This window comes from Cryptomeria japonica, chromosome 9, assembly GCF_030272615.1.
Source record: "Cryptomeria japonica chromosome 9, Sugi_1.0, whole genome shotgun sequence".
Taxonomy (NCBI): Eukaryota; Viridiplantae; Streptophyta; class Pinopsida; order Cupressales; family Cupressaceae; genus Cryptomeria; species Cryptomeria japonica.
Window position 1 is genome coordinate 255,259,128 of NC_081413.1, and position 25,723 is coordinate 255,284,850.

General features: G+C 30.9%; 1 long non-coding RNA gene across 3 annotated transcripts; it reads right to left on the reverse strand.

Annotated features, from left to right (window-relative positions):
- Positions 1 to 13,512: 13,512 nt before the first annotated feature.
- On the reverse strand, positions 13,513 to 25,403 carry LOC131034468 (uncharacterized). 3 transcript variants are annotated; one of them, XR_009103796.2, is made up of 5 exons: positions 24,795 to 25,403; positions 21,160 to 21,216; positions 15,870 to 15,995; positions 15,237 to 15,298; positions 13,513 to 14,020 (listed from the first exon to the last, which is right to left on the reverse strand). It is a non-coding gene; the product is annotated as an uncharacterized LOC131034468 (long non-coding RNA). The 3 variants fall into 3 exon arrangements; XR_009103797.2 differs by having other exon boundaries at positions 21,160 to 21,220; XR_009103795.2 differs by lacking the exon at positions 24,795 to 25,403 and having other exon boundaries at positions 21,160 to 24,788.
- Positions 25,404 to 25,723: the final 320 nt, after the last annotated feature.

Here is a 25,723-nt window from a genome sequence, read left to right on the forward strand (position 1 = left end):
GGACTGGGCCCGAGGCTCTTTTTTGGGGCCTCGGGGCTTTGGCCCTCCTTGTAATTTTTATGATTGTGTTTCAATAAAGTTTTAACCCCTTTTATCCAAAAAAAAAGTTAAAACACACTTCACAAATTTTTTGTTCAAACACACACAACACATATATTTAAAGTAAATGCAACAAAGTTCAAACGTGGACTTTGTGCAAAGTGCATTGATTAAAAGTAAGTGCCAAAGTTAGAACACTCTTGAAAGTAACAATTAGAATTCAAACACAACAAATCGGCCATTCAAACTAACAAACAATAAGAAGATCAAGTATAAGTGAATGGTAAAATAATTCAAAAACACCCCCCACCCCTCTCCCTCTCACATGCATCGATTACCAACAAACAATACAAGGGGACATTGAAATTCACCCACACATATCACACAAAGTTTAACAAATTGAATGGCAAAGGTCAAACAATAAATGTTCACAAAGTAGATGACTAAAGTTCAAACACACTTCCAACAAACTAGTAGATGCAAAAAAAATGCACTAAATAAACAAGTTTCAAAGTCACTACAAACAAATAATTAATGTATACCAAAGGTCAAAGAGACTTTGCAAAAATAATAAATGCAAACAAAATGAATGCCAAAGTGTTAGTTTAAACATTCAAAGTAATTATCAAATTAGATTAAATATAAATTAATTCCAATATTCGAACTCATGCTTCAAAAAACAATAAGTAAATCAATATTCAAACACACATTTCACAATAGTGAATGTCAAAACACATTAAACAAACAAATTTGAAAGTCAATTTAAACAAACAATTAATGTATGACAAAGCTCAAATACACACTTCATAAAAGAAATAGATGTAAACAAAGTCATAAAATACTTCATTTGATGTATTTATAAAAAAAGTATGTATACTCCATCCTCCTTAGATTATTTCTTCATAATAGTATCTATCATCTAACATTTGACAGTAAGAATCTTCTATTTTTTGGCATAGTTTAAGGACCATACTTTCACAAAACTCACCATGATGGCTAGAATCATACTTACTTCTTTCTTAAATCCAATTAGGATCATATGCATTAAAATCTATAGACCAAGATGACCCTAGCTTGGTAAAAGACCCAACACCTTCAAAACTAATAAAAAATAGGAGTTTTTACATGGAAATGTTTTCAATCATAATGCAAGAATGATAAATAAAATGTCCAAATATATCTTAAATAATGTTGATTTTTAAAAAATCAAAATGTAATTCAATAGTATTACAAACAAGTTTTTCCCTGAGTTGTGGGTCCTATTAAAATAATAATAGCTTGGCCACTAAAGCATAGTGTCGTTCTACTCCAAGAATTGTATGATAATTTCAAGTCATGTAATGGAAGTATTACCAACCATAACCAGAAATTATCATTTTAACAATTAATTGCCCAAATTCCTTGTTATACCCCAAGTACTCCTTTCTTTTGTTAGCTAAGCTAAGTAGAGCTGAAATGTTTTATAGTTTGTAATCTATCTAGGATAAGTAGCAAATATGTGTGGAGTGTTTTGTCAGTAAGAAGAAATAAAATTTGTTTCCTTTTAAAGAACCATTGCATATATAGGAACCTTTTGATATCATTCACGTAGATTTGTGTGAGGCATCTTGGAAATCATTCGCAATCCTCAATGCGATGCACTTTTTGTTACTAGATAATGATATATCTAAAAAAATATAAGTATAATTTTTCTTGACGAAGTTTGATTGCTTTGGAACTTATCAAGAAAAAAACACTTAACATAGGACCTACATATTTAAGAAAAATAGGATGAAAACACTCACAAATTAAAAAAAGAGTTTGTTAGGTATCTTGGCTTAATTTACCCTATTTGAATACTTAGTTACACATCAACATAGCTTTGGTTATTATGGTATAATTCACCTCTTTAAATAGTCACTAACCCAATGACCTATAAGGTACAACACATGTAGGATAAATTTGCACACCTTAAATATAGGCATCAAGTATAGAGTGAGATAAGAATTTGGAGATGATGGTTATCATAAATCATTCTAGAAGCTCTCTCATCATAGGAATTTTGCTTTCCAATGACTTGTTTTGTCCCATAATATTAAGAAAAAATACTAATAAAAAACACAAAATCAAAGAATACAAAAAAAAACATATAACAAATATACAAAATTAAAATTCATAAAATTAAAAAACACAAAATCAAAGAATACAAAGAAAAAGCATATAACAAATATACAAAATTAGAATTCATAAACAAAAGAGACATGGCCATGCCAAAAGAGAGGGAAAAATGGTCAAAGAAAACTAAATAAACATTTCAATCAAAAATCAAACATCCAACATTTAAAACATTTATTGAAGTCACTAAAGTGGATTTAACATTTAAAACATTTATTGAAGTCACTAAAGTGGATTTAACTTTGCATATCAAACCAAGCTTTCATTGCCAGGGCAACATAAGCATGGTCTATTATATCCATTCCCCTACTAATAATCCATAAGCAAAAATATGGAGAGTACATAAGAAAGTATAAGTGGCATAAGAGGTAGCCAAACATTAAAAGCATTATACCAATATTACCTAGAGTTCAACAAGAAGAGCCAACAAATGGAGGCAATTTATACCAATGTAAATTTGATTGTAGGGAAGCTTTTTATATAGATAAAATTTGTTTATAAGAACCTAATTTATCACCCTTTTTTGCTTTTGCCACAACATACAAATGTAAGTTTCTTATGCTATGTAACAATCTCAAAATAAGCATTTTGACTATAATCCTATCCATTGAATATCTTGCATATAAGTGCTAATGAGGAAACCTAGTTATACCTATAATGTGCAGACTAATCCTATAAAGAATTGATAAGAATTATTGGGCTATCGAAGAATCCTTCACGGTTATTTAGCCAATAACTTGCTTAAGGACTAACTATCTAAAAGGGTTGGCCAACCTTGCATATTGGAAATTTCATAGTAGCCCACTTGATAGTACCCTACCCTAACAATATTAAATCCTATGGAGAAATCCAAAGAGAAAGGAGAAAAGAGATGTTTATGTCATTCAATTGAATGAATGGAGATATCCTACAATATTTAATATACACCAAATTCCCTTGTAAATGAACTACTTAAAGCATATAAATTCTTCAAAATGAAGGGAAAAAAAAAGGGCAAAGTATAAGATGTACTCACTATTTTCTAGCCACATTTCCAATCAGCCACCCCATAACATAGAGTTCTTGTTGCTACCTACCTCCATGCCCATTAAAAAATGACCACCCACAGAAAAAAAGAAAATACACAATACCAAAAAAATTGCAATTCAAACACAAAGAGAAAATGAAAATTTGAAACCAAAACTCAAAAATGTGGCATGGCCATGCCAAAAACCATATCGCGAGAAAATTATTAAAATAAAAAATAAAACAAAAAAAATAAAAGGAACAATACAATCTACCCCACTTCTCAAATAAGCCACCTATATAAATGAGGTGAAATTTTGTTTTTTTTCAACAATTGTTCCATCTATGGTGTTGATCTTCATTTTCCAACAACCATTTTGACTAAAATTTGAGTGTCATTGATGCACATTCTACTAGATGATTATTCATCAAAAAATGCATTGAATCTACACTTTGAGTGCCATTAAGGTATGCTCCTCATAATTAATACTTTGAGGATTCATTCAACATTAAATGGAGATGATAAAGATGACATACATTCGTTGTCTTTAGTTTAGTTTTTTATTTTCATGAATTGTCTTATTTCTTCTCTTTTATTCTTTTTTCTTCACATTCATGGGTTCGTGTTGCTTCAATATTTAGCTTTTTAGCTATTTCCTTGGCAAGATATTGAATTCTATATCAATCTAAAAAATTTGTTTTAAATAGTAAAAATAAAGATGAAAAAATAATTAAACTTAAAAAAATGATCCAAGGCGTTAAAATAATCATTTAGATTCTTCCAATATGAAAATAATGATTTATACTATAAATTCAATATAAAATATATAATTTTATTCTTACAAAAATATAATCATTCAAATTCTTCCAAATATGAAAATAATTAATTATATTATATATTCAATTTAATAAATTAATAAAATTCACATGATAAAATATTTAGTTTTAAAGTAGAGCATGCAAAATGTAAATTAATATAATTCACATAATTTAATAGTACTATTTACTTTCTACATACACATAAATGTGACAATATTATAATGCACTTACATTATCTCTTACTTTGAAAACTACCAACTAGTAGCCTCAAATTTATTTGAAAACACACGACACAAAAGAAATGGACAAATTAATAAATTTCACATAATAAAATATCTAGTTTTAAAGAAAAAAAGTAGAGCATGTAGATGTAGATTAATAAAATTCACATAATTTATTATTGTTATTTATTTTCTACATGCACATAAATGTGAAAGCATTATAATGCATTCACATTATCTCTTGCTTTGAAAACTATCAACCCTCAAGTTTATTTGAACACACACATGCCAGAAAAGAAATCCCAAAATATGATTGGGTACACACACACGACACAAAAGAAATCGGATAAATTTATAAATTTCACATAATGAAATATCTAGTTTTCTTGCAGGTTCTTTCTTGCCGGTATGTCGTTTGACCCCGTTGTAAAAAAAAAATTATGATTAATAAAAAAATTTAATGGCTAGCCCACTTTTATTGAAAAAAAAATATATCTAGTTTTAAAGAAAAAAGTAGAGCATATAGATGTAAATTAATATTCACATAATTTAATATTATTATTTATTTTCTACATATACATAAATGTGAGAGCATTATAATGCATTCATGTTATCTTTTGCTTTGAAAACTATCAACTTGGAGTTTATTTGAATGCATACATGCCACAAAAGAAATGCCAAAAACTAATTGAATACACATGACACAAAAGAAATGGATATGTCATAACCCTCTTTTTAGACTTCGATAAAACTTGCTAATAATAATAATATTATTATTATTATTATTATTATTATTATTATTATTATTATTATTATTATTATTATTATTATGAGTTAGAAATCAAAAAAAAAAAATTTAAAAAAAAGAGTAATAGGTAGTGACTCGCACGTGAGGTTATAATTTATTTCCTCAATATTCTAATTGAGCACATGGTGTGGGAGAAATAAGAAGATTCTAGAAAATAAATTTTCAAATTCGAAATATTAAGGAATAAATATTATTTTTAGCAAATATATGACAGGGGAGTCACAGATTATTCTATGACAAGAATAATTCTATTCATGGCCTTTTTATGACAAGGGAGTTACAAAATTCATTTTTGATAAAATGGAGGAAAATTCAAATTCGAGTTTTGAATGCATGGTCAAATGTAACCCCTCCAATGACAACAATTATTTTTGAATAAAATTAATTTAGAAATTACTTATTTTAATTTAGCACATGTTGTAGGAGGAAATGAGAATATTCTAGAAGAGAATTTCAAATTCAAATTTCTTGTATGTAACTCCCGCTTTGTCAATAATTAATTTTGCATGGAATTATTTTGGGAGAAAGAATCTGAAAAACATTTAATTCTTTTGTAGTGGGAAATGACTCTTTTCCTACTTATTGAGTTCTAGATTTTCGAAAAAGGGGAGTTCATGGGTTTTTTTTGTGATGAAGTATTTTCTCAATTTTTTTGTAAGTGCTTGTGAATAGTAGTAGGATTTTGTAGTCATACTTTGTTATAGAATTGTTAAGTTGTTCTTGAAGAAATTTCCATCAAGATACAAGAAATGTTGAAGAAACTAGCTGAGGGATTGAACACAATTCAGCAACAAAGAGCTCTGTCAATCAGGTTCCCCTCTTTGCATTCATTCATGTGTAAATTTTATATAAATATCTACTAATTCTCTCTTAGTTTTTTTTATTTGTATGATAATATTCTTCAAGAAATCATTTCTTAATTATTTAGGTAGATTAAATCAAATAGAGAAATGCATTTGAAAAAAAAAAAAAAACTTTTTTCAATAATGCACATGTAGATCTTATTAATCTATTTTAAAGAAAAGGAAAAAAAATCAGATTTTTACTTTTTGTTTTTCTTGAATTTAAAATTTAGACAAAGATTTGTGAGAAAAATCTTTTCTTTCAAACTTATTACTCCCTTGATTTCAAACCTCTGTATTTGATTATCTGAGAATAGTTTTTTTTCTTTTCGTCAAAAAAATTGTATAAAAACATATTGTACAAACTTTTTTTTTGAGAGGTCCTCTGTGATTTCTATGTCTTAGATCTATTTGTTTATTTATTTTCAATGAGTGTATAAACTATCATTTGTTGTGAGAAATCATTCCTCTGTGGAAACCTTATTCCAATCATATTAATTCAATTTGTTTCTCTCTAGAATATTTTTTGATTCATATCTAGTATTCTCTTGAGAAATTCCTTATGTATTTTTTTTATATTAAATCTAAAAAAAAAGCAATGTGCAAATCGCTCTCCTAAAGAATTTCTCTCTGTGATATCTTATCTCCTTATCTCAATAGACCCTCTATCTGAAAAATAACTTATCCTTGTGAAAAATTATTTTCAACATACCCTATATAAATTATTCCTCTGTGAAACCTTCCTTGGTATATAACCTCTGAAAAAAATGTGCTTATATCCCTGTAATACTCTACCCTTTTTAATTTAAAAAAAAAAAAGCATACTGTGTAAATTTCTCCTCTCTAAATTTTTATTATTTGTGAAAAAACCCTCTCTGGTAGATTCAATTAAAAAGATTGATTTGATCACTGGATATTTCTCTTTATATAAATAAATATAAAAATTGTTTTAGTTTGTTTTTAATTAAAAAATTATTAAATTTTGATTTGTACTAGTTAAATTCCAAACAACCTTTTTTTAATAAACTTTACTTGTATTAGTGGAAATTAAGATTATTAATATTAAATTTTAATTGAATTAATTTAAATTTATATTATTAAATTTGATCTATGAGGGGTAGTTTATTATTGAAAGTTTATGAAAAAAAAATTATTAATCTAAAAGTTGTATTTCTTTCACCATTAAAATTAGATTATAAAAGGGAATAAATTTGGGGATTAATTTCGTATCAAATGATTGGGGCAATTATTAGAAGAATTAATATTAATGAATCCTTCAATCTTGCGAAAACAAGGGAACTAAATTCGTAAATTGAGTTGTAGCTAAATTTATAGTTTAGACTCGTCTAATTAGTTTTAGATTTAATTGGGTTATTTGGTTGGTATGTTTATTCCATTATTAATTTATATTGATTTAGATTGTCTAAAGGGACGTCCTCTTTAAGTAATCATAGCCACCTTAATCAATTGTTTATTTCAAGCAAATGATTCAAATGAACATTGTTAATCTTTCATGCAAGTTACATTATTATTATTATTGAGCAAGTTACAAGTCAATTAATTATTGTTTCCATGCAAGTTACATATTTATTGTCATCATACCAAATACATATTTATGATCATCATGCAAGTTGCATAATTGAAGTTATCATAGTCCTCATTTTGAATACAAATCTCTTAGTAGTAGTAGGTTGAATATTGGATTTCTCTTTATTAGATTCCAAGATGCAAAATAAACAAGGTATTTAGTATAGTCAAACCTAATAATGGTCAAATTTATTTTATAACCTTAAGAAAACATAAGATTAGTAAAAGGGGAAATTCCATTTAATGTAGGGGTGAACCTCATAATAAAGCTTCATACAATCTGCATGGTATAATCTATATTGTTATATCATTTATATTATCAAATCTGAAATCATTCTACCATGAGACTTGTCTTAGTTTGTGAACCTCAAAACAGGTTTTCGTCTTTCGTTGTAAATGTCTAATGAAACTTAGCTTCGAAGATGAATGAGTTATGATTTCTTATTGTTGGATTCTTGCCTTAATATGGGATTTGAGAATCCCTTTCCATGATCACTTAGAAGATTAAACAACAATTTTAATTGAGGAAGATCTAGGAGCAAACCTTAGCTCCCATCTAAGAATTTGAGATTGGTAAAGTTATTAAATTACAAAGGGTTAAATTTCTTCAAGTGGGAGGGTTAGTTAGTTACCTCCTTATAATGTTGCAAAGGTTTTGGCATTGGCTCAAAAGTAACTAGACAAAGATTATAATTATTTAAGAACTTTTTGTATTTTGGTTAATTGGAATTATTTAAGAACTTATTAATATTGGTTAATTGGAATTATTTGGGAACTTTTTGTATATTGATTAATTGGAATTACTTATGAACTTTTTGTATATTGGTTAATTAAAATGGATTGATTGAAATTATTTTCATTGGTTAATTAAAAGTGAATTGATTGGGATTATTTGACAATCATGTTCATATTGGTTAACTAAAAAGACTTGATATTCATAACAGTTGATTAAAGGTAGATCAATTAGTATTAATTAGGAGCCTTATTCTTACTAGTTAATTAGCAAAAAAATCTGTCTCTCCTAACCTCATATTTCAAACATGGGTAATGTGGTTATCAAGATCTTTTCCCTTCAAGCAAGTAGGCACTAAATTGGTTGGTAACCTTCTTGCAAGCAATTCAATATCTTTCATGTATTAAGTGCTTATTAAAAGTGTAACAGTAAGTAATTCAAATCATTTTGTAAGCTATTTCCTACAAGTATCCTAGCTTTCAAGAAATTGGAATTTTCATGTATTTAGTTCAAGAATTAGAATTTTATCATAGTTATTTTCACGAGAATGTTACTCCAAGGTAGTTGATTTGTTTATTTTTCATTCTTGTCAAATGTTCCTTTTGATTATATCTTATTTTCAATGTCAAGCAATAATTTATTTTCCATGTAATAGTTTCGTAATTGTTAAGTAAAAATTTATTCAAGCTTTCATGAACTTATGGTTCATTCATAGTTGGATAACTAAATAAGTGGAGTTGAAACCAAAACCTTAGCAGCATTTGGTATCTATGGTGCCTCTGGGTCATGCTTACGGGTAAAGTCGTCACGTTGAACTACTACACTTAACACCTAATAAAGCTGCATCAACGGCGTATGTGGCATCGTCCCTATAAATCGTTGAGGAGTAATAAGGGACACTTGGAAGTAAAAATCCAAGGGGCGGGTAATCCCCCTTGTATCGATAATCTAATAAGATAATCTTTGAATGAATTTACATCCGCTAGTTAAACCTTAGTAAACCCCTTTAGGATTGATTGAGTGAAATGCTTTTATAAACTTGGCTTAATCTCGAATAATTATTGATAATTGACAATTGGGTCAAGGGTGACGCTTATGATAAGCGTTAGGACCTAGATGTTTTAGGCCACAAGCAATAGGCCACCTTGAACCTTTGCTTAAAGCTACCATCGTGGGTAGCAATCGCTGAGAAACCGTTTGGGACATTGACCCTAGAAAGGGTTGCGTACCCACCAAAACAGTTTACATTAAACCATAGATTAGAAAACAGAACTACGTACTTTACGCCTTGATCTCATGCCGAAATAGGTATGTAGGCAGTCTAGGAACGGAGTTGCCCCTAGTACTCAAGCGTTCGGGGATGGGGTCTAGGATTTGGTAAAGTAGATGGATTGCGAAGTCTCCTAATTGAAAGATAAGTGTAATAAAAGAAAAAGTAATTCAACACATACTCGAAAGGAATTCCGAGGCTTTAGGTCAAATTCCAAGGCGGAATTCAAGCTTGCAATATATTATTTTACTTGCTCCTAAGGACAGCGACCTCGATGCACACCTATTACAAGAGTGTAGTTCTTAGTGAGTGACTCGTGACCTGAATGGTCCCTGACTCATGACCCGAATGGTCCCAATGAGTCTTAGTCTCTAACCAGAGCACCTTCTATCCCAAGTTGGATAGATGCCTACATCGTTTGGGAAGATGCCTATCTCGTATTGGATAGATGAAACCTCTTGTCCCATATGGACAGATGCCTAACCCGTATGGTTAGATGCTCATCCCAGATGGATGAATGCCTAATCCAAATGGATAGATGCCCAAAGTATGCGATTGAATCAAACACAAATGACTAAATAAGTAAAAAAAAAAAAATTGAAAATTCTTGGGTTATGTAGAGTGGGTTATTACAGGATAAATTAATAAATTTCAAATAATAAAATATCTAGTTTTAAAGACACAAATAAAGCATGTAGATAATTTATTTTCTACATAAATTAATAAAATTCACAAAATTTAATATCATTATTTATTTTCTAGATAACATAAATGTGAGAATCTGATTGAATACACACCACACAAAGGAAAATACCAATCTTTTTTAACACAATTCATAGAAAAGTGAATGTAAAATTAGTTTTAAGAACATAAAAGTGATTATGTGATCTCTTTTTAAAAACATAAAAGTGAGTATGCTCTCTCTCTCTCTCTCTCTCTCTCTCTAACCGAATGTCAAAATTAACTTTATAAAAGATACACAAAATTCACATAAAATGAATTTCAAGGTTACAACGCATTCACACAAACGAAAAAATGAACACATGCTAGGGTTTGACCACATAAAATAAACATGCAAATTTGTTTAAACACGAGGAGTTTGTTCAAATGCATAAATTTTTAACATAATTCACAAAAAAATCACTTAAACCACACACAAACTAAACAACTAAGCTTAAACATGCCAAGGTACAAACACACCCAAAGTGAATGCTAAATTCAAAGACACTTCACTAAAGTTCAAACATGAACCACACACAAACTAAAGTTAAGTTTAAACATGTCAAGGTACAAAACACACACAAAATGAATGCAACATAAGTTAATACACTCTTAACACAAAATAAACAATTGAGTTTAGAGATGTTAAAGTACACACACAAACACACATTGTGAATGCCAAAGTTCAAATAAACTTCACATCTCAAAGTTAGCACACTCTTCATACAAAGTGAAATTTAAAAGTCAAACACAAATGCACATAGTGAATATCAAAGTAGTACACTCTTCATCCAAAGTAAAATTGAAAATTCAAACACATGCACATTCCAAAGTATAAATATAAGCAAAGTGGGTTATAAACACGTTTGGCAAAAAGTTACTTCAACCACACGCAAAGTAAACACTTGGGTTCAAACATCTTAACACACTATATTTCAAACATACAACATAAGTGAATGACAAAACTTAGTGTAAACTTCATAAAAAGTGAAAGTGAAAATGAAAACACGTTCCAAAGTATAAATATAAACAAAGTGGTTGTAAACATGTTTGACAAAATGTTACTTCAACCACACACAAAGTAAACACTTGAGTTCAAACATCTTAACACGCACACACTATTTCAAACATGCAACATAAGTGAATGACAAAACTTAGTTCACTCTTCATAAAAAGTGGAAGTGAAAGTGAAAATGAAAACACAAGCCAAAGTACAAATATATAGCAAAGTGGTTGTCAAAGTTCAAACATATTTTACTCAAAATTTGTTCATTTTACACAGTCTATTCAAACACACACTTGAATCATCTACAAAGTAAAATGCTAATGTTTAAAAATTCACTTATGTGAATGTTAAATTTTACCATAATCTTTACACAAACTGAATGTAAAAGTTCAAAGACACTTCATGCAAAGTTAGTTCTCTTTACACATAGTTTGTTCAAACACACACCTCACACATAAGTGAATGCTAAAGTTAGAAAGTTTTTTACTAAAAGTGAATGTGGAAGTTTAAATATAAACAAGCACCACTCAAAGTTGGTTCACCTATACATGAAGTAAACTTGAAGTAAACTTGAAGTCCAACATATATAAAGTAAATGCCAAAGTTTAGAAAAACATCACAAAAAATTAGTTCAACCACAAATGAAGTACACACAATGTGAATGTGAAACTGCAAATAAAAACACACACCACTCAAAGTTTCAACTGCACATGAAGTAAACTTAAAGTTCAACATACACACCTCACACATAAGTGAATGCTAAAGTTAGAAATCTTTTTACTAAAAGTGAATGCTAAAGTTAGAAATCTTTTTACTAAAAGTGAATGTGGAAGTTTAAATATAAACAAGCACCACACAAAGTTGGTTCACCTACACATGAAGTAAACTTGCAGTTCAGCATACACAAAGTAAATACCAAAGTTTAGAAAAACATCACAAAAAATTAGTTCAACCACAAATGAAGTACACACAATGTGAATGTGAAAACTTCAAATATAAACACACACCACAAAAAGTTGGTTCAACTGCACATGAAGTAAACTTACATAAAGTAAATGTCGAAGTTTAGAAAAACAACACAAAAAATTAGTTCAACCACAAATGAAGTACACACAATATTTAAGTGAAAACTTCAAACACACTTGACACAAATTGTGTTGAATGTTCATAGGCATGCTTCAATAAACAGTAAGTAAATCAACACACACTTCACAAGTAGTGGATGCCAAAGTGGACCACACTAAACAAACAGGTATGAAATTGAATATAAATCAATTCCAAAATAGAAACCATGCTTAAATAAACAAAAAGAGAATCCATATCCAAACACATGCATTTGTGGATGCCAAAACAGATTAAACAAACAGGTTTGAAAGTCAATTTAAACAAACAATTAATATATGTCAAAGCTCAGCTACACACTTCATATAAGCAATAGATGCAAACAAATTGAAAGCCAAAGTGTCAAAATCTATACATGCATGCTTCAATAAACAATAAGTGAATCAATGTTCAAACACACACTTCACAAGTAGTGGATGTCAAAGTTTAAAACTTACTTTAAACAAACAACTAATGCATGCCAAAGCTCAAATACACACTCCATATAAACGTTAAATACAATCAAAGTGAAAAATCTAAACATGAACTATAAATATCAAACTTGATCAAATATAAGTCAATCCCAAATTTCAAAACCATGCTTCAATAGACAATAAGTAAATCAATGTTTAAACACAATTACACTACAATTCTTACAATGTACAGCCTAATCATTAGATGTAATGAAATAAAAAAAATTTAAAATGCTAAATTTTATGCAATAAAAAATAATATTAAAATTAACATAGACACTAGACTGAAAAGAATGGTCATGGCCAATAAACAGGTTTGAAAGTCAATTTAAACAAACAATTAATATATGTCAAAGCTCAAATACACACTTCATATAAGCAATAGATGCAAACAAAGTGAAAGCCAAAGTGTCAAAATCTAAACGTGCATGCTTCAATAAACAATAAGTGAATCAATGTTCAACAAGCAGTGGATGTCAAAGTTTAAAAGTTACTTTAAACAAACAACTAATGCATGCCAAATCTCACTCCATATAAATATTAAATACAATCAAAGTGAATGCCAGAGTGTCAAAATCTAAACATGAACTATAAATATCAAACTTGATCAAATATAAGTTAATCCCAAATTTCAAAATCATGCTTCAGTAGACAATAAGTAAATCAATGTTCAGTTACACTACAATTCTTACAATGTTACAGCCTAATCATTAGATGTAATGAAATTAAAAAAAAAAAATGCTAAATTTTGTGCAATAAAAAATAATATAAAAGAATGGTCATGGCCAAATAACCATTCCCCAAAGTCTTGGGAAGGGGGCCAATTCAACCCCTTCCAAATAAAAATTTGGCATTAAACAACAAATCTGTTTACAAATACTGGTTTCAGCAATTGATTCAACAGCCTAATCATTAGATGTAATGAAATAAAAAAAAATTTTAAAATGCTAAATTGTGCAATAAATAATAATATAAAAGAATGGTCATGGCCAAATAACCATTCCCCAAAGTCTTGGGAAGGGGGCCAATTCAACCCCTTCCAAATAAAAATTTGGCATTAAACAACAAATCTGTTTACAAATACTGGTTTCAGCAATTGATTCAAAAGTGCAACGTTTTCTTCAATTTTAAATATTAAATGTTCCATTCAGCAGCCCATTCAAGATTCCTAACATTTTAAATATTACATTCATTATTGGACTTCATCAGCTACCCATTCAAGCCTCCAAACATTTCTAGACACTGCAAGTCAAACGCTCAACATCAACCATGGTTCAAATTTAGGTCAATTTTCTGTCAATGTAATATACAATAATTAAATATTTTACTATTAAAATAAAACTGACATAGGAAGATTCAATAAATGAATTTAATGAAAATAAATAAATAGTGTTGCAGAATCTTTTACATAGACCAAAACCTTCAAAAACTAAAAAGAAAAACAGATTATAAATCTTTGTAATTCTGGTATCCAATTTTACAAAATGATCGTCTAGACAAAATATTCTCTAATCAACAAATATGACCCTTGTAAGTGCAGAACGCAAAATATATTTTCATTTCTTCTCTACAGAATGAAAAAACCATAGAGATGGCAATAACAATGAAATATTTAACATAACTATTGAGATACTCTTACTCTTTGTCCAAGAATATCCAGGTTCTGAGCGAGGCAAGAATAACCTTAGAAATACCAATACTATCTAAATTTCTAAATGATTTTCTATGGCATTGTTTCTAGTGATCTTGCCTGTTGGTTGTTGCTGTAGTTGCCAGACTTCTATTTTGATAATCTATTGTAATCATTTTGTCAGATGTTAAGGTTACAAATGTTTGGTAACCATGCATGCAAGATGCAGAGCATAAATAAGTTATCCAAAATATTTATATAAAACGGGGTGCAAAACACAAAGGTCAGAGAAATCCACAAGTTGTATACATGCAAACTATGAAAAGTAAATTAAAGGGGTAGCACACCATTCGTGCACGCAAGCCCTCTGTTACACAGAGATAACAAAGTTGGCATAGAAAATGCAGAAGTATAGTCAAGATACAGCTCATAATGCTTCAAAATTAAAAAATTTCAGTATATGCACAAAATGGATTTGGCGAAAAGGCTATGTCGGGAATGCAGCAATCGACCCAAATGCACACAAAGATAACTTAATCATGAATTTTGAAGCATGAATTATGTCGAGGGTTTTAAGAATGTATAAGAATTAATTACAATGACGATGGCATGCCGGCATGCCAGTGATTAAAGCATCGAGAAACATTGAAAACACAAAAGAATAAAAAACTATATAGAGTCATGCAGAAAGAGCATTGCAAAATAGAAACTCATTTACAAAACCCAACAGATTGAAGAGAACACAGACACCAATATAAAAACCCAATACATTTAAAAGAACATGAAATCTCACCATGCATGGATGATAGAACCAAGAAATAAGCTTACCTTGACGGCATGGTGACCAAGATGTGGTGAAAGTATTGGTGGGGTGGTGAAATAAGCTTGCCCTGTTCAGAGAAAAAATAATTTTTAGTTGATATATAATGTCTTTTAAGTGTTAAATTAATTGATTGCGAGATAATATGTAGAGGATGTCAAATTTCATGCTTCAAACTGAAAGTGATGTAGACAATGCCACCATATCTAACTAAAATTACTAACTCAATTCAGATAATTTAGTTTAAAAAGTCATTTGAGCTCTACCTGAAAAAATGCAATCCTCAAACAAACAATCATTATCTACAAATTTATTTCTACCCTCTTGCATTTAGATCTTTGTAATTTGTCTAGCTAAAGCTATTAATTAACAGTACCATCTACTTTTCTATCCATTAATGCCTCTGCTAAAAGTTCAAATTGATCTTAGATAAAAAAGTAAAAACATTTGAATCCTATTAAAATGAATGGAAGAGCTTTGGCTAGTTGAAACTTGAAATGTCTATAATGCAGGGTTGTCTATAAATCTAAAGATACTGTTTGGAAATTCCAGTGTTTAAAGTACGAATACCTTTGGACCATCTTTCTGGATCATGATCCAGAAAGATACTGTTTGGAAATTCCAGTGTTTAGTACGAATACCTTTGGACCATCTTTCTGGATCATCTACTGAAGAAGATTTGTTCCACGTATGGTGATGCTACATTTATTCAGGGGATCTACCTCCCAAAAATCCCAGCAAATTGTTGAAAATTCCAAATGTCTTAGCTGCAAAAGATTTTGAAATGAGGATTTGAAAGCACAGAACTCCAAGTGCTACAATTTTAAGTGCAACATATATAAATAGTAATACATATTTGCAAGCAAACAATGCGAACGTAAATTCAGCAACAAACTTATAAACCTAGTAGTTATGGTGAAACATATTCAGACATACATTAATGATAGCAAGAATTACTAAGTTCATGGAAAGAAAAACAAAGAGAGAAACGTTGGTTTGCTGCCTGTAAAAAAATAATAATAATAAATAAACAGGAAAACTACAATTAAACAAGAAAGAAATAAATAAATAAATTCCAGGCCGACCTGAGTAGTAGCATGTCATTCATCATATTTAAGTAAGCCAAACCAAATGACTACCTTCAGTTGTGCCTGGAGACACATGGCTTGGCTGAATTGAAATCATTCCCCTATTTATTTAAAATTTGGTATATAGGTTTACTTTTTTGGGTCATTCTAGAATCTAAACTATCAATACAGAAAAAAAAAAAAAAAAAATTGCAATTATTGTTATTTTTAAAACATCTGCAATTTAGTTTCCGATACACCATTATGTTGGGCATTTGTTCCTTTATACGTTTTTTTCTTTGCAAAATTATCCCTCACTATGTTTCGGTTTAACTAACAGCGGCCATTTTGAGATTCTTTAGTTTTGGGGCATGACAAGTGCCCTCCCCAGTCAAAGTAAATTGTTGCAGATGCTGGAACAATAACCACACAAATTTTCCTTTTCAACTGTTGGGATCTTTGGGTGCAACAATCGTTCAATTTTGGATTGAGGTCCAACCATATTTTCCAATTGGTGAGTAAAATATATAGAATGAGGATCGAATGTAGAATAAATTTAAGTATGTAAAACTTGGAGGATTACTATTCTTATTACAGATTTAATTAGCATAGAACTATACAATTTTATTTTTTACAAAATGAACTCCTAGTATTATTTCAGTGTTTTTAAATCCTTCAAGGTTAAGTTCAAATTTTAGGCCTAAAAAATTGAAGCCTAGGTGACTCGGTCCCCAGAAATTTAGATTGATAACCAGAATGGTCTTGCCTCATGGCAAACACAAAGTTGCAGAGGATGCTTTATAAGCATCTTTCCTTTCATTTTCCTAAAAGAACTTACATCACTGTGATGTCGTCACAGCCTACGCACCAAATTTCAATGTTTTTGAATCCTTCAAGGTTTAAGTTCAAATTTTAGGCCTAAAAAATTGAAGCCTAGGTGACGCGGTCCCCAGAAATTTAGATTGATAACCAGAATGGTTTTGCCTCATGGCACACACAAAGTTGCAGAGGATGCTTTAAAAGCATCTTTCCTTTCATTTTCCTAAAAGAACTTACATCCCTGTGATTTCGTCACAGCCTACGCACCAAACCAGTATTGCGTTGAATATTTTAGTGTGATCCTTGCTGCTCAACAAAATATAGTTCGCCTCCACAATGTACCACCATTTTTTTTAGCACCTATATTTGCCAGTGAGGTTAAGTATTTGAAAGGTTGTGAGTATATCTGCCAGTGAGGTTGAGTATTTGAAAGGTTGTGAGTCTTAGGCACAAAAAACAACTTAATGATCTCATCGTGTAAGCAGGTGAATATTCATTCGGAACCGGCGGTTGAGAAAAGCTTCCAGAGTAGCATTAATTTAGCCTGTTTAGCCAATGTCTCTTGATGAAAACAAACTAGGAGATAGGACTGCTACTCTTTTTTAGCACCTATATCTGCCACTGAGGTTGAGTATTTGAAAGGTGCTGTGAGTCTTAGGCACAAAAAACAACTTAATAATCTCATCGTGTAAGCAGGTGAATATCCATTCGAAACCGGCGGTTGAGAAAAGCTTCCAAAGTAACATTAATTTAGCCTGTTTAGCCAATGTCTCTTGATGAAAACAAACTCGGAGATAGGACTGCTACTCTTTGTACTCACAAGGAAGGAACGTAGGGTGATCAGGGAGGCATTCCATCGCACCTCTTTATGGATGCCACCAAAAATCTGCAAATGGAGTCGAATCGCATTAAAGGAAGAAGGGGGTGGCACCGTCCCATCACTGCTAGTAAATCGCCTAGTAAATGCTCATTTTTTCCAAAAATGCAGAACTAGATTAAGGTAGAGAGGCCTGTTCTGTATATCTGAAGTAAAGGTACAGAGGTCTATTAATATATTTGCCTCTAACTTTATTTATATATTTAATATTTATATATTCTCATTTCGATTCTGTAGAAATCTCACAATTGTGATGGATGAGAAGGGAAGAGAAAGCTCTCCCAAGTGACAGCGAAACAGAAGTTACTCTGTACCGGCTTTTGGGTAAGCATGTCTATCTTAGAAAAGAGAAAACATATTATAAAAATTAATATATGTAATGTATTTGCAGTGTAAATTTGATGGCAGGGAAACTTTCTATATCATTTAAATTTGTTTACAGGGACCCTATTTATCATCCATTTCACTTTTGCCACATGACCATGGAACATATTAAAAAAAATCTATAAAATAAAGTTTTATACTATGTAACAGTCTCAAAATAAACATTCTGACCACAATTTTGTCCACTGAATTCCTTGCATACTGGTGCTAACAAGGAAACCCAGCTATACCTGTAAGGTTCAGACTAATCCTATATAGAATTAACAAGAATTACTACCAAAATGTCAGCTGAAAAGGGCTCCTGACAAATCTTCCACAGCTATTCTACCAATAATAAGCTTACGAGCTAACTATATAATAGGATTGTGAAACCCTGTGCATATTGGAAATTTCGTAGTAGAATAAATATATAAATAAATAGGTATTCTATAAGAAAAAATACATAAATACATGGGTATTCTATAAGGTCGCACCGACATGCAAAGATGGTGGATTGACATGAAGTCAAAAGAACATATACTAAAATAAATCGTTGGAAGTTTATAAAAGTAAACACTGTAAACATTGGACGCTTATTGTTGGGGAATTCTCATCAATAAATCTTATTCTCAAGCTGAAAACCTCCCTCTTTTGAATGATTCCATCTTCAGTTACAGGGGATTTGGTTGAATAATCCCTTATTTGTTTATTTATTCATTTATATTATTTCTTTGAAGAACAATAAGATAACTACTTGCAAATACACTATATCGTTATCATTCCTTGCAATTTAATTTTGCAGAATTTGGATTCAGAATACTATAAAAACACATAGGGTAATATGTATATTTATCACCCTCCCACATTTAACGTGTAACACTAACTGTCAAGATCAACCATTAGCTTACTAAAATAAGGTGTAGCATTGCATGATATTCCAAAGCTCAAGAATTACATTTACTGCAACCAAGTATTCACAGTAAGGGGATAACTGCTTTCACCTATAGATGTATTTATTTAAGGATGTAAAAGTTTGGACATTGTATATGCTAGAATGGAACAACGTACTACAGTGTAGGATAAATGCCTCTACCTTTGCATTCTCATTTCAATTCTGCAGAAATCTCACAATTGTGACTGATGAGAAGGGAAGAAAAATCTCTCCCAAGTGACCGGAAACATAAGTAGTTGTACTGGCCTTTGGGTAAGAATGTCTATCTTAGAAAACAGATGAAATATATTATCATATTAATACATGCAGTGTAAATTTGATGGCAGGGACACCTTTTTTGTCGGTCAAATTTGTTTATAGAGACCCAATTTATCATTTATTTTGCTTTCGCCACAACATGGCCATGGAACATATTAAAAAATATATATATAATAAAGTTTTTATGCTATGTAACAGTCTCAAAATAAGCATTCTCAACACAATTTTGTCCACTGAATTCCTTGCATACAGGTGCTAACGAGGAAACCCAGCTATTCCTCTTTTACTGAATACCCAAAATCAGCAAAAGAGGGCACAAGAATCTCAACCAAAACCAAAACAGTCTTGGGTCTTAAGAGTATGATCATGCATCCAATGCATCCATCAAATAGGATAGCAAGATTGCCAAGCCTCTGCACAATAGCCTCAGCAAGAGCCAAAATACTTGCCACACAAAACCTAGTGTTTTCATGGCAGAAATAAAACAAGAACAAGTCAGACAGACACAAACAAGGAAAACTGAGGATCAAATGGAGACCGAGGGAGATACGACTTAGACTGAACAAGAAAACAAAGGAAGCCCCTACGCATAAAGCAGACGAGTGAGAATTCGAAGCCCCTACGCATAAAGTAGACGAGTGAGAATTCGAAATATCCAATTAAAAAAATGGAGGATGAAGAAGCACAAATAAAACAAGTAAACAAGTACTGCAGGAAATGCACCGAGCAAATCACTGATACCTTCAAGAAAACAAGCGCACAATTGACAGAATTGTTTGAAGTCCACATCAAGAACCTCAAATTCAACTTGGCTTACTCACTACACGAAAAAATGGCTTCATACCACTTTGCTTAAAACATAGGCAACTGTAGCATTGATAAAGATGGCCAGGGAGACTACAAAGTCAGAACACGAGACATGAGTATACATTTGAGTCCAATCAAATTCGTTTTTCAATTACTCAAGTGAAACCCATCTTAGCTGAAATTTTAGAAGTAAAATTTCACATAAATTAGTGAACGACATCGAATCTGGTAATATATTAAAATTACTACTCGCAGAAGCACATAAATTAGCTCTAAAAACCTGAAACGTTAAATTACTAATCCTGACAAATCTTCCGAAAACGTCTGGCGAAGAGGACTCCTCACAAATCTTCCGTGACTATTCTGCCAATAATAATATGCACAGGGTTTCTCTAATTGGAAGAACAAGCTTATCTATGATACATCATTTTACAGTTTGCAATTTATTCTCAACTCTATTGATTTTGCTCAGAACTAAATACAATGTACAATGCGAGTAAAAATGAATATATTCTATTTAAAACAGGATACATGAATCTTTTTTGGTACAAAATGCATACGCATTTGAATTTGAAAGCATAAATTTTCTTATTGCTCATCAAATCCTATGAAGAATCCAAAGAGGATGGAGAGAAGAAATATTTATGCCGTTCAACTGAATGGATGGAAAAATTCAATAATATAATATACACCAAATTCCCATGTAAATGAACTACTTAAAAGTTAAAACATATAAATTCTTCAAAATGAAAGAAAAAACAAGAGAGCAAAGTATAAGATGTACTGACCATTTTCTGTCCATAACTCCAATAAGCCACTCCAGAAAGAAGAATTCTTGCTGCTGCCTACCTCCATGCCCATTAAGAATGACAACCCACAGAAAAGAAATACACAAAATATCAAAACAAAAAATTGCAATTCAAACCCAGAAATAAAATGAAAACATCTGAGTATAAAAAGTAAAAATTCCAAACTAAAACTCAGGAAAGCAAGACTCAGAGGCATGGCCACGCCAAAAAAAATTAAACTTCAAAGAAAACCAAAAAAATTTAAAGAACTATACAATCTGCCCTGCTTCTCTAGTATATCTCCTTTTAAAAGAAGTGAATTCCTGCTTTTTCCAACGGTAACACGATCTGCTTTTTGCAAAGGCCATTGTAATTTGAGTGCCGTTAGGGCACGTTGCGAATTGAATCTGGACAGTTATTCGTAAAAATGGATTGAATTTGTTTTCAGGTGCGAGTCAAGGAATATTTCAACTATTTTGGAAACTGTTTTGCAGTCTTTTAAATGAAAATATTGGTTGCAAGTTGAAAATTGTTTTCGGGCACGAGGCAAGGAATGTTTCAACTATTTGAAAAACTGCTAGTATAGCCTAAATCTTCACCTTTCCAATGTTTTTCCTGATTTATGACTCTAATCGAATGGTCAAGTTACTTGAGTTCAATATTTTTTTATTTCTGTCTTAGTCTACGGTGTTCTTTGGCTTGGAAATCTCACGACATTATAAACTCATAATTACAATATTTGGCCCACTTTCCTCAAGCACAATTCAATATACAGTTTATATATTAATTCCGCTATGAAGTGTAAATATCAAAACCCTAAAAGCGAATCTCAGCATGTACTTTAAAGAGAAGACAAAACACGAACATGAGTATACATGTTCGGCAATCACTTCAACCCTTCCATTAAGGAGCCCATCAAATTCGTTTTTAAATTACTCAAATGAAACCCATGTTAGCTGAAATTTTAGAAATAAAATTCATAAGAACAAAAAATTGCTCTAAAATCTCAATGCTGTTATTCTGAAAGGTAACCGAAGTCTTAACAAGCGTTTTTGTAATTTCTAAACCCTTTTCTCAGAAAGCAAACTAACATGAAAACCAAAAAAATGTTTGCAAATGGTGCAGAAAAACATCAAACGTTAAATTACTAATCCTATATAAAATTAATAAGAATTACTGCCGAAAAGAGCTCCTGACAAATCTTCGGCAGCTATTCTGCCAATAATAAGCTTAGGAGCTAACTATATAATAGGATTGTGAAACCCTGTGCATATTGGAAATTTCACAGTAGCATAAATACATATATAAATAGATATTCTATAAGGAAAAATACATAAATACATGGGTATTCTATAGATCGTTGGGAGAAATTTTATAGTAGTATAAATACATAAATAAATAGATATTTTATAAGGAAAAATTCATAAATACATAGTTATTCTATAAATCGTTCGAAGTTTATAAAGAAAAACATAGGACACTTACTGTTGGGGAATTCTCATTAATAAATCCTATTCTCAAGCTTAAAACCTCCCTCTTCTGAATAACTCCATCTACAGTTACAGGGGATTTGGCTGAATAATCCGTTATTTATTTAATTATTCATTTATATTATTTCTACAATTTTGAATAGAAAATAACACTAACTACTTGCAAAATACACACTAGCTATCATTCCTTCATTTTAATTTTGCAGTAATTGGATTCAGAATACTATACAAAAAAACATAGGGTAATATGTATATTTATCCCCCTACCACACATAACATGTAACACAAACTGCCAAGATCAACCATTAGCTTACTAAAATAGGGCATACAGATACAAAGTTTATATAGTAGCATTGCATGATATTCAAGAGCTCCAGTATTGCATTTACAACAACCAAGTATTCACAGCAAGGGGATAACTGCTTTCACCTATAGATATATTTATTTAAGGATGTAAGGTTGCACATTGTATATGTAAGAATGGAACAATGTACTACAATGTAGGATAACCACCTCTACCTTCGCATTCTCATCTCAATTCTGTAGAAATCTCACAATTGTGACTACTGAGAAGGGAAGAGATCTCTCCCAAGTGACAGGAAACATAAGTTGTTGTACTGGCTTTTGGGTAAGAATGTCTATCTTAGAAAACAGAGGAAATATATTATAATATTAATACATGTAATGCATTTGTAGTGTAAATTTGATGGTAGGGAAACCTTTTATGTCGGTCAAATTTGTTTACAGGAACCTAATTTATCATCCATTTCACTTTTGCCACAACATGGCCATGGAACATATTAAAAAAAGAATCTATAAAATAAAGTTTTTATGCTATGTAACAGTCTCAAAATAAACATTCTGATCACAATTTTGTCCACTGAATTCCTTGCATACAGGTGCTAACGATAAAACCCAGCTATTCCTCTTTTGCTGAATACCCAAAATCAACAAAAGAGGACACAATTATCTCAACCAAAACCAAAACGGTCCTCATTAACAAAAAGGGAAGAGTATGAAAGCATCAAATGCATCCATCAAATAGGATGACAAGGTTGTCAAGCCTCTGCACAATAGCCTCGGCAAGAGCCAAAATACTTGCCACACAAAACCTAGTGCCATCATGGCAGAAATAGGACAAGAACAAGTCAGACAGACACAAACAAAGAAGACTGAGGACCAAATGGAGACGAAAGGAAATACAACTTGTCCTGAACAACAAACAGAGGAAGCCCCTACACATAAAGTAGACAAGCGAGAATCCGAAATATCTAATTAAAAAAATGGAGGATGAAGAAGCACAAAGAAAACAGGTACTCCAGGAAATGCACCGTGCAAATCACTGACACCTTCGAGAAAACAAGCGCACAATTGGCAGAATTGATTGAAGTACACATCAAGAACCTCGAATTCAACTGAGCTTAGTCACTAGACGAAAAAGTGGCTAAAATCCCAATGCTGTTATTCAGAAAGGTACTTTAAGTCTTGACAAGCGTTCTTGTAATTTCTAAACCCTTTTCTCAGAAAGCAAACTAACCAAAAAAAAAAAAAAAGAAGAAGATTACAAATGGAGAATAAAAACCTGAAATATTAAATTACTAATCCTGACAAATCTTCCGAAAACGTCTGCCAAAAAGGGCTCCTGACAGATATTCCGCAGCATGCAAAGGGTTTCTCTAATTGGAAGAACAAGCTTCTCTATGATACATCATTTTACAGTTTGCAATTAATTCTCAACTCTATTGATTTTGCTCAGAACTAAATGCAATGTACAATGCGATTAGAAATGCATATATTCTATTTAAAACAGGAAACATGAATCTTATTTAGTACAAAATGCATAAATGTTTGAATTTGAATGCATAAATTTTCTTATTGCTGAACTCATAACTTCATATACGTGTATTCTTCCCTATAGAATACCTATGAATTTTTCCTGATAGTACCCTACCCTAACAATTTCAAATCCTATGAAGAAATCCAAAGAGGATGCAGAGAAGAAATATTTATGCCGTTCAACTGAATGGGTGGAGAAATTCAATAATATAATATACACCAAAATCCCTTGTAAATGACCTACATAATACATATAAATTCTTCAAAATGAAAGAAAAAACAAGAGAGCAGAGTATAAGATGTACTCACCATTTTCTGTCCATAACTCCAATCAGCCACTCCAGAACGTAGAATTCTTGCTACTGCCTACCTCTATGCCCATTAAAAATGGCGCTCCACGGAAAAGAAATACACAAAATACCAAAACAATAAACTGCAATTCAAACCCAGAAAGCAAATGAAAACATCCGAGTATAAAAAGTAATAATTCCAAACTAAAACTCAGGAAAGCAAGACTCAAAAAATTAAACTTAAAAAGAAAACCAAAAAAAATTAAACTTAAAATAGAAAACCAAAAAAAATGAAAGAAAAATACAATCTGCCCTGCTTCTCTAGTATTGCTTTTAAAAGAAGTGATGTCCTGCTTTTTCCAACGGTAACACGATCTGCTTTTTGCAACGGCCATTGTAATTTGAGTGCCGTTAGGGCACGTTGTGAATTGAATCTGGACAGTTATTCATAAAAATGGATTGAATCTGCACTTGAGTGTCGTTAGGGCACGCTCCTCTGAACGTTTGAAATCGTTCGGAAATCGACTCAAAATGGATTGAATCTGCACTTGAATCGTTTTCTGAGTGCATTGCAGTTCGTAGGGATTTTTGGGCAATGTTCACTAGTGGCTATCTCTCAGTTTTTCAAAAAAAAATTAAAACATTACGTCTCTTATTATATTTTATTACTAAAATTTAAATAATTATGTAGATTAAGTTATAATTATAATTATATAATTTTTTAATTAGATTAGATTAATAACTAGTATACTTATATTTAAAAAATATATTTAAAAAATATATGTAAAGTATTGAGAGAGATATCTTACAGTAGAAAAGAATCATCTATAAAATAAATGTTTTTTTAAAATACTAAACACCAAGAATACAAATTCATTAAAGTCCTCCATTCAAAAAGTTGTAAATCTAGTTGGAGACAAGTGGTTAAGGTTCTATTTTATTTGGAGT